The 14,741-nt window shown below is 51.4% G+C and overlaps 1 protein-coding gene across 3 annotated transcripts in view; it reads left to right on the forward strand.

Moving 5' to 3' along the window:
* The first annotated feature begins 6 nt into the window (after nucleotides 1-6).
* The window catches only part of Akt2 (AKT serine/threonine kinase 2), a 72,769-nt gene continuing 58,034 nt past the window's right edge, over nucleotides 7-14,741 (forward strand). For 2 of the 3 annotated variants that reach the window (XR_002819483.1, XM_004647995.2), the window contains exon 1: nucleotides 7-95. The gene's annotated coding sequence lies outside the window, so the exon portion shown is untranslated. Of the gene's footprint in view, nucleotides 96-4,079; nucleotides 4,119-14,741 lie in introns of those variants that run through there. The other variant, XM_023708285.1, reaches the window with a different exon arrangement.

Below are 14,741 nucleotides of genomic sequence, written 5' to 3' on the forward strand. Positions count from 1 at the left end.
CCGCCGCCAGGAAACACAAGGAGCGGGAGAAGCGCAGCGTGGCGATGGGCGGGGGTAGAGCCCCGCCGGAGAGTCTGGGCGGCCGCCGGTGACAGGTGAGTGCGCCAGCGCGTGTCCCCAGACGCCCCCCCCGCGTTGGTCGCGTCCGGGCCCCCCGCGGTGCCGCGCTGGGCCGTACCACCCTTGCCCGCCGGGCGGGGACCGCGGTCCTCGAGCCCCCCCTTCCGGAAATGAGTGGGGGTGGCCGCGCGGGGGCGGGGGCACTAGACGGGGGCGGGGGGGGTTGCCGGCGGCCGCGACCCGGGCGGGCTGAACCTCTGGAGTGGCGTGGGGAGCTTACCGGGCGTGCGAGGGGCAAACCACTGAGGGACTGGGGCCCGCGCAGAGGGCTGTGGGCGAGATCTTGCCCGGGGTTCAAATACTAAACCTTCGAGGGGCTCGCTGTTTGTAGAGAAGACTGTGCCATACTGGGGCTCGGGGGAGCAGTTCACAGTGTATTTAGAGGGGTTGGGGCTTCTGGAGAGGGATCTGTACCGAAAGTGTCGGGGATGGGGCCGCCTGGGCTGTACCACCGATGCACCGGGGGAGCCATCCTGGGAACGTAGAGAACCGTGTCAGGGCAGGAGGGCAGTGATGTTTATAATCTTTTGAGAGACAGGGCACAGGGGGCAAGAGGCTCAGGTGGGTGTTTAGGGGCGTACTTTGCGGGGGTTGTGATGCCGAAAGGTGAGGAGGGGCTCCAGCTTCCTGTATATAATGTGTCGGAGTGGGCGTTTATGCGAAACTCCCTTTGTTGAACTTTAATAACTTTGGAGAGAACTGGATGTTTACTGTATGCTTTGAACCCTGGAGTAGTCTGCTCGAAACTCCAGAATCCTCTGAGATTATTTAATTTAAGGTGTGTAGGACATCCTTTGGCAAGTTTTCTTCCGGGGTTGGAGGAGATGGGCCTTGGAAGTCACTGAAGTTTTCTGAGCCTTAGGCTCCCTGGTAGGGAGGGGAGAGGGTACTGGCTTGGATTTGCGGAGCTGTGCTCCTGGCCCTAGAGGCTCAGACGTAGGAGGAAAAGAGTTTGGAGGGCCAGCTTGCCTGTCAGGATTCTGAGATCCCATTTTTCATTTAAAGACTTCTTGGGGCTCAGCAAAGGCCTGCGCTGGAGTAACTAGGGATTCGAATTGGAATCCAGCCCTGTCCACTCTTCCCAGAGAAGCCCCAAATTTAAAGGCCCCTCCCTGACCTTGGTGGGCAGTGGGTATGAAGTGTCCAGGCACCAGGCAGACCACTGCAAGTGTACTCATTCTGGGCCCGAGGCTGTTTGTGTCTCTTAGTTACAGCCAGTTGTGTTTACTGCTCCCTACCAGTTGAATGATAACAGTTGGCCTGGAGGTGAGGCCTAGAGCTGTTTTCACAGCTGTTACACTCTGTGTAAGCCAAGGGGACTTTGAGTAAGGTGCCACTGGCTAGGCCCAGCCCAGCCCTGGAGGAAGGCTGTTTTGAAGGGCTTGGGACAGTCAGATTTCCCACAGATCTGGTTTCTCATTGTGGTCATTGGGCGGGTGCTAGAAGCAGCCAACTCTCCAAGTGTGTGGTCATTGCCCCTGCTCCCTTGGCCAGTTTGTGACCTTGGCCTGCCCTGTCACCTTTGCCCTGGGTCTGGATTTCTAGAAGGGCCGCCTGAACTCTCATTGATCCAGCTGACTGGGCCAATGAAATTATTATGGTCAAGGGGGCAGACGGTGACCTCTGGTGTGCAGCAGTGGTTTTCAAGCTGACTGGCTAACATAGGTCATAGTTCCTGGAGAGAAAGGTCTCCTGAGTCATTGAGGCAGTGGGTGTTTTCTGTGGTTTTCCTCCTCTAGGGGTTTATTCTTCTAGTCCACTTCTAGCATTTAGAGGGTTTGCCTGGAGTTAACAGCAGCAATGACCATGACAGTTGATGGCTGGTGTTGGGTACATTCTGTGTGCCTCACTGTTCAAGGTGCTTCACATAGGTCGACTTGCTGAACACTCATTCTGGAATGGCAGACACTATCTCCATTTTAGAAGGAAAAACCGAGGCCCAAAGAGGAATCATTTCCAGTTAGTCTGTGTTTCTTGAGCATTTACCCCATGCTGAACAGGTAACAGGATTTTTGCACATTTGACCTCATTTGGCCTCAAAACATATCTATGAGCTGAGCATGATGGTACAAACCTGTAATCCCAGCATTTGGAAGGCTGGGGCAGGAGGCTTATCAGAAGTTCAAGACCAGCCTGGGCTACAAAGTGAGCTCCAGACCAACCTGAACTGTGTAGTGAGACCCAGTCTCAAAAAAACAAAAAAAGCAAACCAAACAAAAAACAACAACAACAAATCACACCTGTGGTTCTGCCTGCCTCGCGTCCCATGAGTGGGATAGAAGAATGGTACCCATTTCACTGGTGAGGAAATGAAGGCACTCAGCTGGGAGGTGAAATTATTTCTTCCTAAATGTGGAAGTAGTAGAGCTGAGATGTGAACTCTGCCCATTTGGGCTTCCAAAATGGTCCTGTTGTTAATGGGTGACTGGAGGAGTGACTTTTTTGTGAGTAGATGTGTTTATGTCTCCTTGCAGGCAAACATTAAGTCTTGGAGGAGGAATTGACTTCCCCTGGGACCCTGAGGGGCCAGACTGCTGTTCCAACAGAGGTCCATTAGGCCCTGATAACACTCTGCTCAGCAGGTCCCAGGCTGGAATGAGGTTCTAGCTCCTTGGCTCCTCCCTTTGTCCCTGAGCCTGGGGCTGCCATATGTGCTCAGCCTCAGGCCTGTTCAGGATTTCTGGGCTTTCTGGCTAAGTTAGTGTCTCTTCAGAACTGAGCTAGGACTCTTTAGTTTTGGTCAGGTCTTGCTGGGAGGAGGAAGAGATAGCAAGAGAGCTCTGCAGGGGATGGCACAGCTCCTGGGACCTGCGTTCCAGGTGGAATGTGAATGTGGACACGGGTGTGAGTGCTAGCGTTTGCACCTTCTGGCTGTGTGACCTCGGAACACTGTTCTGCTCTGCACTGTGGTCTGAGAAAAGCACCCGCTCCAGGCTTTTGTGAGGATTCAGTGGGTTAATCCGCAGGAAGTTCCTCCAGTCATGTCTGGCACTATGGCAGTCTTAGTGGAAGTCACAGTTATGTACAGGACCGGGGCACCCTCCCTCACCACTCTCCACCCTATGTTCTCTTAGGTGTCCTGGGATCCAGGCCTCAGCTGTTTGATGTCCTGGTTTCCAGTACTCTAGTCATTTCCAGCACAGAGTTCGAAGCCACCCCTGCTGTTTGCTGGTTGTGTGGCCTTGAGCAGGCTCCTCAACCCTCCAGAATGCCTTTGGTCATCAAAAGGGAGCCACGATCATTCCCACCTGACATTGAGAATGCTAAGTGGGCTCCTTTGGAAAGCACTTGACACTGCTGGCAGGTCAGGAGGCCTGCAGGAACAACTTCTCTGCTTGAGGCAAGGGATGGACACAGGTGCACCCTCAGTGTATCCTAGCAGTTCCAAGTCTTTATTTATTTTTTTATTTTTTATTTTTTTGGCGGAACCAGGGATTGAACTCAGGCCCCTGTGCTTGCCAGGCAAGCGCTTATTCCACTGAGCCAGCTCCCTGGCCCCCCGATTCTTTATTTTTATTTTTATTTTTATTTTTGTCTTTTTGAGACAGGGCTTCACTCTGGGTTCAGGCCGGCTTTGAACTTAACTTTGTAGCCCAGCCGGCCTTGAACTCCAAGTGATCCTTCTGCCTCAGCCTCCCAAGGTGAGCCCCTTTAGCAAGCCAACAGGAGTGTGCCATCAGGCCTGGCTAGTGACTGTGATTCTTATTTCTGGTAGGACTTTGAAGGCCCTTCCAGTTTACAGACCTTTGTCAGAGGAAATTAGAAAGGTGGGGCTGACATTAACACCTTCATCTTTCAGATGCAAAGTAGAGGAAGGGTCAGGTGTCAAATAAAAGTAGCTCCTGAGCCCCCCCCCCCACATAAAGGTGGACATTGTTTGTTTTTCTTTTGAGACAGGGTGTTGCTGTGCAGTCCAGGCTGGCCTTGAACTCACTATGGACCCTAGGCCTTGAACTTGTGATCGTCTGGCCTCCGCCTCCCGAGAGCTAGGATTACAGGTACGCATTGCCATGCCTGGCAAGGTAGACATTATGGTTGCTCTCCAGAGATGGAAGGCTCTGTGTTTGCCCTTCTCCCATGTACTTTGTTGCATCTCTTGCGCAGCCCCTTCAGTGGTGTGGAGTGTGGGGTTGGGTAGAGGGTGTGGGCTGCTGGGTCCACATGGGCAATATGGGTTTCACCCTGAGGGCACAGTGGAGCTGAAAAAGGCTTTGGTTAATTTGCCACCACTGGGCTGGGCAGATAGCTCAGTGGCTTAAGCGCCTGCCTGGCAAACACAAGGTCCTGAGTTCGATCCCTGGTACCAAAAAAACCGAAAACAAAACAAACCACTCAACACCCCCCCCACAAAAAAACCCAATCAACCAAACAAACAGAAAAAACACAACACAAAAAAACATCTGCCACCATTCACTGAGCACTTCCTGTGTGCCTGCATTGCATCAGGTTCTGGGAATGTGGGGTTGTACTCTTCAAAGTGTCTGTCTTCATGGAGGTAGGGAGAGAATGGTGTGAAAAATGCAAATGCTGGCAATCCAAAGGATATTAGGCCTTGCATTCCTCCTAGGAGGTAGGGGTTAACAGGGAGCTTCTTTAGATGGCATCCTAAGTAGGTGGAATAAGGCAGGGCAGCCATGGCTGGAGGAGCCATAGTGCAGAGGTCTGAAGGGAGGGCCAGACTTGGTTGGTGCAGAGTCTGGCCGCACCTGTGTGGCTGGGCAGGGCAGGGCAAGGGGGGAGAGTGCCAGGCGAGGGGGGGAGAGCCTGGTCCCTTAGAGCCTTGTCAATAGCTAGAGAATGAGTGTGGAGCTTTAGCAGGAGCAAACTGGGTAGAATTTGGGTGTCAGAAAGTCACGGTGAGTGCTGGCAGGGTAGCTCAGCAGACTAAGGGCCTGCTTAGGCCAGCGCAGGGACTGGGATTTAACCCCCCATAGCACATACCCCGCCAGCCCCGCCCCCGGATGCACTGAGCTGGCCACCTAGACCAGCCATGGTGGTGCATGCCTGTAATCCCAGTGGTTGGGTGGCTGAAAACAGGAGAATTACTGTGAGTCCAGGCTGTGTAGTGAGACCCAACACCAAAAACATAAAAAAATCCCACCAAAAACCAGGGCTGGCCAAATAGCTCAGCAGACTAAAATAAAATGCTTGCTTAGGCAGAGCGCAGGGGCAGGGGTTCAGTCTCCAGCTTGCTGTGCCGGCTTTACCCCCAGGGCATGCTGAGACTGGGCATGGTGACATGGGCCTGTGATCCCAGAGTTTGGGAGGCTTAAAACAGGAGGATCACTATGAGTCCAAGTCTGATCTACACAGTGAGATCTTGTAGACCCTGTACTAAATACATTAAAAAAAAAGTCACTGTGCCCTTGAGTTCCCAGGCTTGTGCCTGGGGACAGTTTCACATGCCTACCACTTCCCTCTTGAGCAGAATCACTGCATTACGGCTGGCAGAGACCCAGTGGTCACCTCCCTTTTCTGTGGTTTTCACACTCTGTTCCCCAGAGCCCATGGCTGTTACCTTGAGGGAGAGGGCTTGGGGGGGGGGCGCCTCTATGTGCTGATTTTGCTGCCCATCCCTGATAGCAGGAACAGCAGCCATGCTGATCGACCTTGCCGCAGTCGGCCCCCACTCAGCTGTGGGCCTGTGGGCCTGCAGCATACCTGGCACAGCACCTGATTTAGATTGGCTGGCTTGTGGCTTTACCCTCTAGCAAAGACAGGTGCCGGGCTAACAGCTCTGTGGCAAATATCAGATTGTGGTGTTTTTTTGTTGTTGTTGTTGTACCAGGGATTGAAAAACCTGGTTCTTTGGGGATTTTTTTTGTTTGTTTGTTTGTTTGTTTGTTTGTTTTTTTGAGGAACCAGGGATTGAACTCGGGCCCTTGTGCTTGCCAGCCAAACACTTACCCTACTGAGCCATCTCCCTGTCCCTAGATTGTGGATTAATGAAGGAAGGATTAGGAGGTGGGGGTGAGGAGGCAGGAGAAAAAAGGATAGGGATGTTGTTAACTTTTAACTGAGTAATCAAGGAGGGTCACCCCAAGGAGATCATGTGGGGTGGGCCTGGAGTACCATGAGGGAGTCCAGACAGGACCCAGGGGACCGGTAGACCCAGGAGGATTGGCTGTAATTCCTACTTGATGGTGGTGAGATCCTCTAAGCTGCATCAGGTCCCTTAATTGGAATTGTTGGGGTCAGGTAATGAATTTGGGTGGTCTGTACCAGGGTCCCCCTAGTACACAAAGGTTCTTATAACTCTAGGTGAGAGTGACTTCTAGTCACACCTCTGAGTTGCATCCCTAAGGCTTAGGAAGGACTGTCTTCTGCAGCAGATCTCAGGCCTTTGGAATACTCAGAGACACCCTTCTCCGGGCCTCTCTTCAGCTTCCCAGAGCTCTTAGCAAAAGGCCCTCAGCCACCAGGCCTCTGTGCTGCACGGTGGGGTGGTTCCGTGGCAGGCTCTTCTGGACAGCCAGCCAAGCAGTGAGAGGCCCAGCCGGGGGGAGACGCCTGGGAGCAGAACTGGGAGGGAGGGAGGGAGAGAGGGAGGGCGCTTGGGAGGGTTGGGAGGGGCGCAGGGTGGGATCTCAGTCTGGTCCCCTTGGGGCAGGACCCACTGCCAACTCGGCATCCACAGCAGGGCCTGGGCGCCCTGGGCATGCCGAGTAGAGACAGCAAGGCAGGTCCGGCTAAGAGGAGACTTCATGTCAGAGAGGTCCTTGCAGGAAGTTCTTCCAGCCCAGCCGCCCTGCCCGGAAAGCTCGTCCATCCGTCCTCAGATGTTCCTAAGGGTGAGGCCAGCAATGCACTTTCCTAGGTTTGCCATCTCATGGGCCCTTCTAAACAGGCGGGTGCCACTGCCATGTTCCTGTCGGGTCTGCTCTTAGACGCCTCATCCTCATGCTTTCAGTGCCCTCCGCTGTTGGACTGCTGATAGGTGGCTGGTAGTGGAGAGCCCCCTTCCAGAGGCCCTCACCATCGCACGCTGGGAGCTCTGGTCCACCTCTGAGGTGCAGCTTGCTCACCTGAATTTGGGATGTCCCTCTCAGTGGGGCTGTGTCTGAAGGCACCACATTCTGAGAAGGTTTGTGATTGATTTGTGCAACCACTGCTGCTGCTGGAGATGGTTGGGCCTGCTGGGCCTCTGGGAGCACAGAAGGGTTCTGGGGATGTCAGCCTGCGCTTGTCTGTTGCCAAAGTGGCTTTGAGGCTGGAGCCTTGGGAGCGTGGAGGGCCGGTTAGCTGAGGTGCCTGCCAGGCAAGGCTGTGCACTGAGCTGCTTCAAGTACCCCTCTTATTTTAGTGCTGTAAACCTGCTCACAGCCCAGAGGGTAGGCATGTTGTCACCCTGTTTTTGTAAATGAGAAACAGGCGCAGAAAGACACATAGCATACCAGCGTTATTCTTTCTTTTTGTTTTGGTACTGAGAATTGAACCTAGGGTCTTCATACTGAGCTCTGCAGCCCAGCCCTTTTAAGTTTTTTAGTTAAATTTTTCATTATTGCTTTTTTTGTTCTTTATTTTTTGAGACACGGTCTCACTGTTCCAGGCTGACCTGGAACTCACTTCAGCTCAGGCTGGCCTTGAATTTGGGGCCATCTTCCTACCTCAGGCTCCCAGAGGCTGGGATTACAAGTGTGTGCTACCACCACACCCGGCCTAATTAATTTTTTTTTTTTTTTTTTTTTCAGAACCAGGGATTGAACTCAGGCCCTTGCGCTTGCCAGGAAGCGCTTATTCCACTGAGCCATCTCCCCGGCCCCTACTAATTAATTTTTTGAGACAAGATCTTGCTATGTAGTCCAGGCTGGTCTGAACTCATTATATATAGCTCAGTCTGCTCTCAAACCTTGACCTTCCTGACTTAGTCTCCTGAATGCTGAGATTGCAGGCGTGTACTACCTTCCCTGTTTACTTTTTAATTTTGAGGCAGGGCTTTGGTAAGTCACTAAGTTGTCCAGGCTGGGCTTCAATCGGGGATTCTCCTGTGTTAGTCTCCCAGAGTGCTGGGATTACAGGCGTGCCAGTATTCTTGGGATTTGTTAGCCAAGCAGCCTCTCTGCTGGGCACAGCTCCAAAACTGAACGCATCTGCTCTCCTTAGTCCTCTGGAACCCTGGTGCCTGGGCCATCTCCTCATTTTACAGGTGAGGAAACAAAGGCACAGGGAAGCTGTTCCATTTGCCACAAGTCAAAGTATAAGTAAGTGATAGACATGAAATTTGAACCCAGTTGGATCCAAGGTCAAGCTCCTTTTTTTCATAATTACTATTAAGATTTTGTTTGGGTTTCATTATTTTCAGTAATGTTCTTTATATGTATCCAATCTAGGATCTCCCATTGTATCGGGTTGTCACTCTCACTTGGCTCCCTGAGCAGAGGCAGTTTCCTTTATTTGTTAGCATTGAGTTTGGGAGATTATTCAATTGCTATTTGGTGGAATACCCCTCAGTGTTTTTTTTTTTTTTGTGCCAGAAATCGAACTCAGGACCTTGTGCTTGCCAGGCAGGTACCTCAGTTTGGTTTTTTTTTTGGTGGAACTGGGGATTGAACTCAGGCCCTTGCGCTTGCCAGGAAGCGCTTATTCCGCTGAGCCATCTCCCCGGCCCCATAGTTTGGTTTTTATCTGCTGTTTTTTCTGCATAGCCTACTAGTATTTTTGTATATTTTAGGAAAAGCTAAGTGAAATGTCTTTCTGATCACACTATATCAGAAAGTACGTGTTATCTATATGTCTTCTGGTTTTTTTTTTTTTTTTTTTGTCTTTTTGAGACAGGGTGTCACTGCAGTTCAGGCTGGTCTTGAGTATACTTTGTATCCCAGGCTGGTCTCGAACTCACTATGATCCTCCTGTCTCAGCCTCCCCAAGTGCTGGGTTTACATATGAGTGCCATCACACCAGATTTTCTGATTGGTGGTATTAATCTTTTTGTTATTTATTTATTTATTTATTTATTTATTTTTTACCTTTTGTGTTTTTCAGACAGGGTAGTTACTGTATAGTCCAGGCTGACCTGGAATTCACCATGTAGCCCAGGCTGATCTCAAACTTGAGGTGATCCTCTTGCCTCAGCCTGCTGAATTCCTAGGATTATTAGGTGTGTGACACCCTGTCTAGCTAAAAATTTTATTTTTTATTAGTACGTGATTGCTGTACATACTGATTCATTCATTTTGGGGAATTAATACATGGACATAGCATTTCTCAAGTTTTTCCCCTGTCAGCTGCCTTTGTAAAATTGCCCCTCCAAAATTCTTACGCTGATAGGTTGAGGCAGGAGGATTGCAAGTTCTAGGTCAGCTTGGGCAACTTAGTGGGACTCTATTTCAAAGTAAAATAAGAAGGACTGGGGGTATATCTCAGTGATAGAGCCCTTGACTAGTATGCATGAGGCTCTGGGTTCAAAATCTAGTACCATCATTCTTTTTAGTCAAAAGAAAAAGAAGGTTCTTGTTCTGTGGCTGCTGTTACTAGAGTCATCGTAGGTGAATTCTCCCTTGCTTTCTGTTGTAGACCGAGCTGGTGCCCAATAGGCCCCAGTAATTCTGGAAATGCTGCTGTTTGAGGCCTGATCTGGAGAAGGGCTGCAGCCACGTAGCCTTGGCCTTGAGCGTCCTTTCCCCAGAGGCCAGGGCTCTCCCCCTCCTGCCTTAGGATCTGATTCCTAAGTAGCAACAGGGGCCAGCCCCTGGTTGGTTTTTGGTCCTTTATGTATTCCACTCTGTCACCAAGCATTTATTGAACATGTAGCTCTAGATGTGGGAGAACAGCACTGAGTCCAGCAGGGAGGGCAGCTGAGGAAAGATCCAGCTCGAGCAGGAGAGAAAAACTTGAGGAGGTAGGGCTCAGGCTGAGGTGGGAGGCCTGTAAGGTGGGGTGTGCCTAGCTGTGGGGCCTTGGAGCTGAGGGTGTTGTACGGGGAGAGTCACAGGGCCTGGGAACCTGGCTACGGTGAGGAGCCAGGGCTTTAGCAGGAGGACAGGGAGGAGCATGGAAAGACACTGTGCAGGGAGCTAATTGGATTCAGGTGGCCTAGGGGATGGGCAAGGGTAAGGAGCAGACTGGGCTTTACTTCAGAGACTGGGTCTCACAGGGCCCAGGTTTTGTGCAAAGGATTAAGGAGCAGCATCTGTAGACTTTTTTTGGTGGCAGTGTATTTCATTTAGGTGAAAGCTAATACAGGCCTGGGTGGTTTTTTTTTTTTCCTAAGCACCTAGTGACTGTATTAACATACGCCACCTCCCTGGTCTTGAAGGTGGCTCAGGATGACCCTTGTGCAGGTGGCCTCAGAATGGGCCTTCCTGCAGTTGCTGCCTCCCCGCAGCTGGTTGCAGAGCATATCTCAGTGGTACCCCACGATGATGAGATTGTCCAAAAATTACATTTGGAGGTAACACCCGCCTGTGTGTGATTCTGTTGGTCTTTAGTCGTGTCTGTCAGCTGAGGAAGCAGGGGTTTAGAAAAGTGCCTGGTGCACCCTTGAAGTGGTAGACACAAGGGTGGAGGAATGGAGTTGACTTGGGGGGTGAATTTGGGCATGTGAGTCCTGCTTCGGTTCTTGGTGTGCAGGAGAGAGGGGCCTAGCAAGGGAGCTTCTTGTAACCAGGCCAGGGTGCCTGCCCACTCTGGTGGAAGAGGCTCCCTCGCATTCTTCCTGCCTTAGATTTCTCAGAAACAGGGAGGGGCCTGTAGAGCTATACCTTCAGTACGGTACTATTGGCCACATGTGACTATTTGCATTTTAATGAATTAAAATGAAATCAAAGTAAAAATGCTGTTGCTCTACTGTGCTTGTCACTTTCTGATGCCCAGTGACCTTTGTCCCCCAGTGCAGGTGCAGCGTACCCCTCCTCTCATGTGCTGTATGGTCCTCTGAGCCCTCTCATCTATAAAATCACCTACCTTTCAGAGTGTTGGGAGGATTCATATTATTTTGATGCTTGGCACTTCTTGAGTGCTCTCTGAGTACATGGTGTGATTGAAAAATATGGTGAATGTTTAAATTTTAAAACATAAAATTTATTATAGTGAAAGACACATTGCCATTAAAGCCCCCCCAGAACTCACTGTGTAGCCCAGGGTACTCGAGCTGGCAGCAGTCCTGCTTCAGCCTCGTGAGAGCTGGGATTACAGGTGTGCCCCCCCCCCCAGCTTGCCCCTTTTAGAGCAGCTCTGGTAATTCCTTGTCGTCAGTGTCTTTAGTTCTGTCTTGGCTGCCTCTGTGTCCTGAGTTGATTGGAAACATTTATGGCAGTTTCTGTCAGGCTGGTATATCTTATCACATCCTCTTCACTCAGTCAAGCACCGTGTGACTTCTGGCTCATTCCCAAAGTCAGAAGGACCATGGAAAGTAAATGTGTTGAATTGGTTCAGGGCATCAAGCTGCTTCCACAGTGTACCTTAAGACAGTGTGCCTTTCACTGTTTTAAAAAAAAAAAATTGTTGTTTGTTTGTCTGTTTTAAACTGGAAATTGAACTCATGACCTTGCGATTGCCAGGCTGGCGCTATGCTGCTAAGCTCTATCCCTAGTCCCCGTAAACATTCATCCTAGTCCAAGCCTTGGTTAAACCCTTCTCAGAATCCCTGGGATGAAGTGGGGAACTCTGGCTTGCCAGGGAGGGAGATGGCGATGACGCAGAGCAGCACATGTGCCCCGTGTGTGTGTGTGTGTGTGTGTGTGTGTGTGTGTGCCGGGGCAGCTCAAGTCAGGATGGTCAGGGAGGGCTGGCCAGGGTCAGAGAGAGCAGGTGAGGTCAGAAGGGCCATGGCTTTGTCCCTGGGAGCAGAGAGAATGCGGAGGCTCAGGAGTCCCGTCCTCTGGCTGTGGCTACTCAGAGTCCTTTGTTTTTTCATCTGTTAAATGTGGCTCTGCAGTTCCCAACTGAGGAACAAGATAGGTGTCAGGCCAGTGCACAGGGGCTTATTCTGGGGATGTCAACTGGCTAAGAAGGCTGTGCAGTGTTGTGCCTCACTGAGGGCCTGTGCTCCTGCACTGGGCGGACGGTTGGTTTGCCTTCCTCCCCTGCCTGCCTCAGCCGCTTCTCTGTCTTGTGGAAGGAAGCGCCTCGCTCTGGTGCTCGCTGACTCCCAGCGTCCTGCCTCTCCCCACCACCATCTCCTGGAGCAGCCTTGCGCACGCGCCACTTGGTTGCGCTTCTTCGTCAGCCTGGAATGCTGTCGCCCAGGTCGCCACGTGAATCCCATCTGTTTCGCATTTCGTTCAGTTGTCACCATCCTGGTGAGCCCTTCTGAGACCACCCTGTATGAAATCAGAACCCCTCCCTGCTTCCCACATACCTAATCTTCCATATGTTGCCTTTCTCCCTAACAGTTGCCAGCTTTGGATATACTGTGTAAGTTGCTTATTTATTTTGCCACTTGCCTCCCCAACCCTGAACAACAGGGATTCTGATTTGGTCAGTGCTACATCCTTGGTGGCCTGGCAGTGCTGATACAGAGTTCATACCATATTTGTGGAGTGAGCGAATGGAGAGGTTCTTGTTTCACCTTCACATGGCAAAACTCTGAGCATAAAAGCTGTGGTTCTATTTGCCATCCCCTTCTGGAATTAATTAAAGCTCTGGACTTGGCCCTGTACTGGCTGGGGCTGGGGTTACAGTGGGGACCTGGACAGACTCTTACTGCCTGGTAGAGCTCCTAGTCCAGTGGGGGAGGCCATGTTACCCAGACAGTGGTGCAGGTAGTTGGGTGGTGGAGTGAGTGCTGTAGCGGGCAGGAAGGCCATGTTCCAAGACAGCCCTTGGTGCAGGAGAGGGCAGTCAGAAAGATTGGTCAGGTGAGAGCATGTGCTGAGGCCCTGGGGTGAGGGCAGAGAACCTCGAGGGGGAAGTGGCATGTGTTGGAGCTACCTGACTGCTGATGCAGCAGAGTAAAAAAGGGTAAGGCAGATGGGCCTTGGCACTTCATTAAGGGCCTTGGATATGCCCTGTGGGTACCTGGGTGGCCCCGGGTAGGGTCAGAGCTGTGTTGGAGGATGCTGCTGGCTTTGCCCAGTACTCTTAGTGTGTTTGACATAATTTCTGTAGGTGTTGTAAGGCCCTGGGTGGCAGTGTGGAGGAAGGTGTGTGTGTGGGCAGCAGAGAAGACAGGGAAAGCTGTTCTGATGCTTATTCTTGTCCCAGTTTCTTTTGCAGCCTGCCCACACCTTCATCCTGCCCCCAGTTCCACCTGTTCCAAGGAGCCAGATGGGATAGGTGGCAGGCAGGGGTGACGAAGAGAAAGAAGCCTCTTTCGCACCACCTTCTCACCAAGGAGGGAGAATAGGTACAGATTCACATGTTCAGAAATACACAGCCTGGGAAGTGAAGTTCCATGTCTCCACCCTCCAGAAGAAGTCATGATCATAATGAGAGCGGGCTGCTGTGCCAGGCTCTGCTGGGAGGACTTTCTGTGGATCAGGCTATCTAGTCCCAGAAGCCTTGGAGGTCAATTCTCTTATTATTTCTCCTTCATGGATGAGGAGAGGAACGATGACTTGCCCACAGCCTCACAGGCAGTGGCAGGCTGAGGGTGGACATCTGGTGCTTGGTTCCTGTCGCCACTGTGACCCCGGCACTTGGGATTCAGCCTCTTTTAGCACGTTTCATCCTGATTTGTTTTTCTGTGCATGTGATATTTAAATGTCTGTGGTCCTCCTTGTGGCCTGAAGTCTAGGACACTGTGTCCTGTTAAGGCCCCTGTTTATCCCGTAACTGACTTTTTTAAAAGGGCCGCAGATGAATGTCATGCGCGAAACTTGGGTTGAGTAGTAATTCAGTAATGTCAGTGTGAGGAAAATTGAGCACATGGTACAACTGAGTTGATGTGTGTGTGTGTGTGTTTCAGGAGCGTATTCCCACTGTAAGTTCTGTCAGGCACCTTTGTCACCAGTGCCCAGGATGGATGCCAAGTGGCCTGAGCCTCTGAGGCCGGGTACTGTGTTACATCCCCTCCTAAGCTTGTGGTGGAGCACTGCTGTTGTCCCTCTTGAATAGAAGAGGACATTGAGGCTTGAGGATACTGAAAATCAGGAACATGGACCTGAATCCGGTTTCCTTAACCCTAAGGGCCATGGGGCCCAGTGTGCTGTTGAAGCCAGGCTATTAGGGGTTGTGGTTCTGCTCTGTACTCTCTGTTCAGGAGGGGCAGGCCGTTTCCCTGTGCACCTCTGTCTCTTTATAGAGAAGAGAGTGCCTGCCACATTGTGTTTCTACATGGGCTGGGTTTGTAGGTGTGGAGCACTGTGTGGGCTTGGCGCGTGGTAGTGCTGCCTAGCTTTTCTAGTAGTGCATCATGGGAGTGATCACGGAGCACCAGGCTCCTGTTGTGCACAGGCTGTTCACAGACTTCTACTTCAGCAGGGATACTAGAGAACAGTCGTAGCCAGCTGGGGTGGCTTTGCCCCCTCAGGTGACATTTGCTAATGTCTGAAGACATTTTGATGGTCTCAGGGAGAGTGTGCTATTTGCTTAGTAGGGACTAGAGATGCCGCTAAACCTCCTGGAGGGCACAGGACAGCCCCAGGAGATACTTGGCCTGAGATGTCACTAATGCTGAGGTTGAGATCCTGCCTCAGAAGTCTCTGGTCCAGGGCCGGAAAGATAGCTTAGTAGAGTAAGTG

Source organism: Octodon degus, unplaced genomic scaffold, assembly GCF_000260255.1.
Source record: "Octodon degus isolate 3935 unplaced genomic scaffold, OctDeg1.0 scaffold00344, whole genome shotgun sequence".
Taxonomy (NCBI): domain Eukaryota; kingdom Metazoa; phylum Chordata; class Mammalia; order Rodentia; family Octodontidae; genus Octodon; species Octodon degus.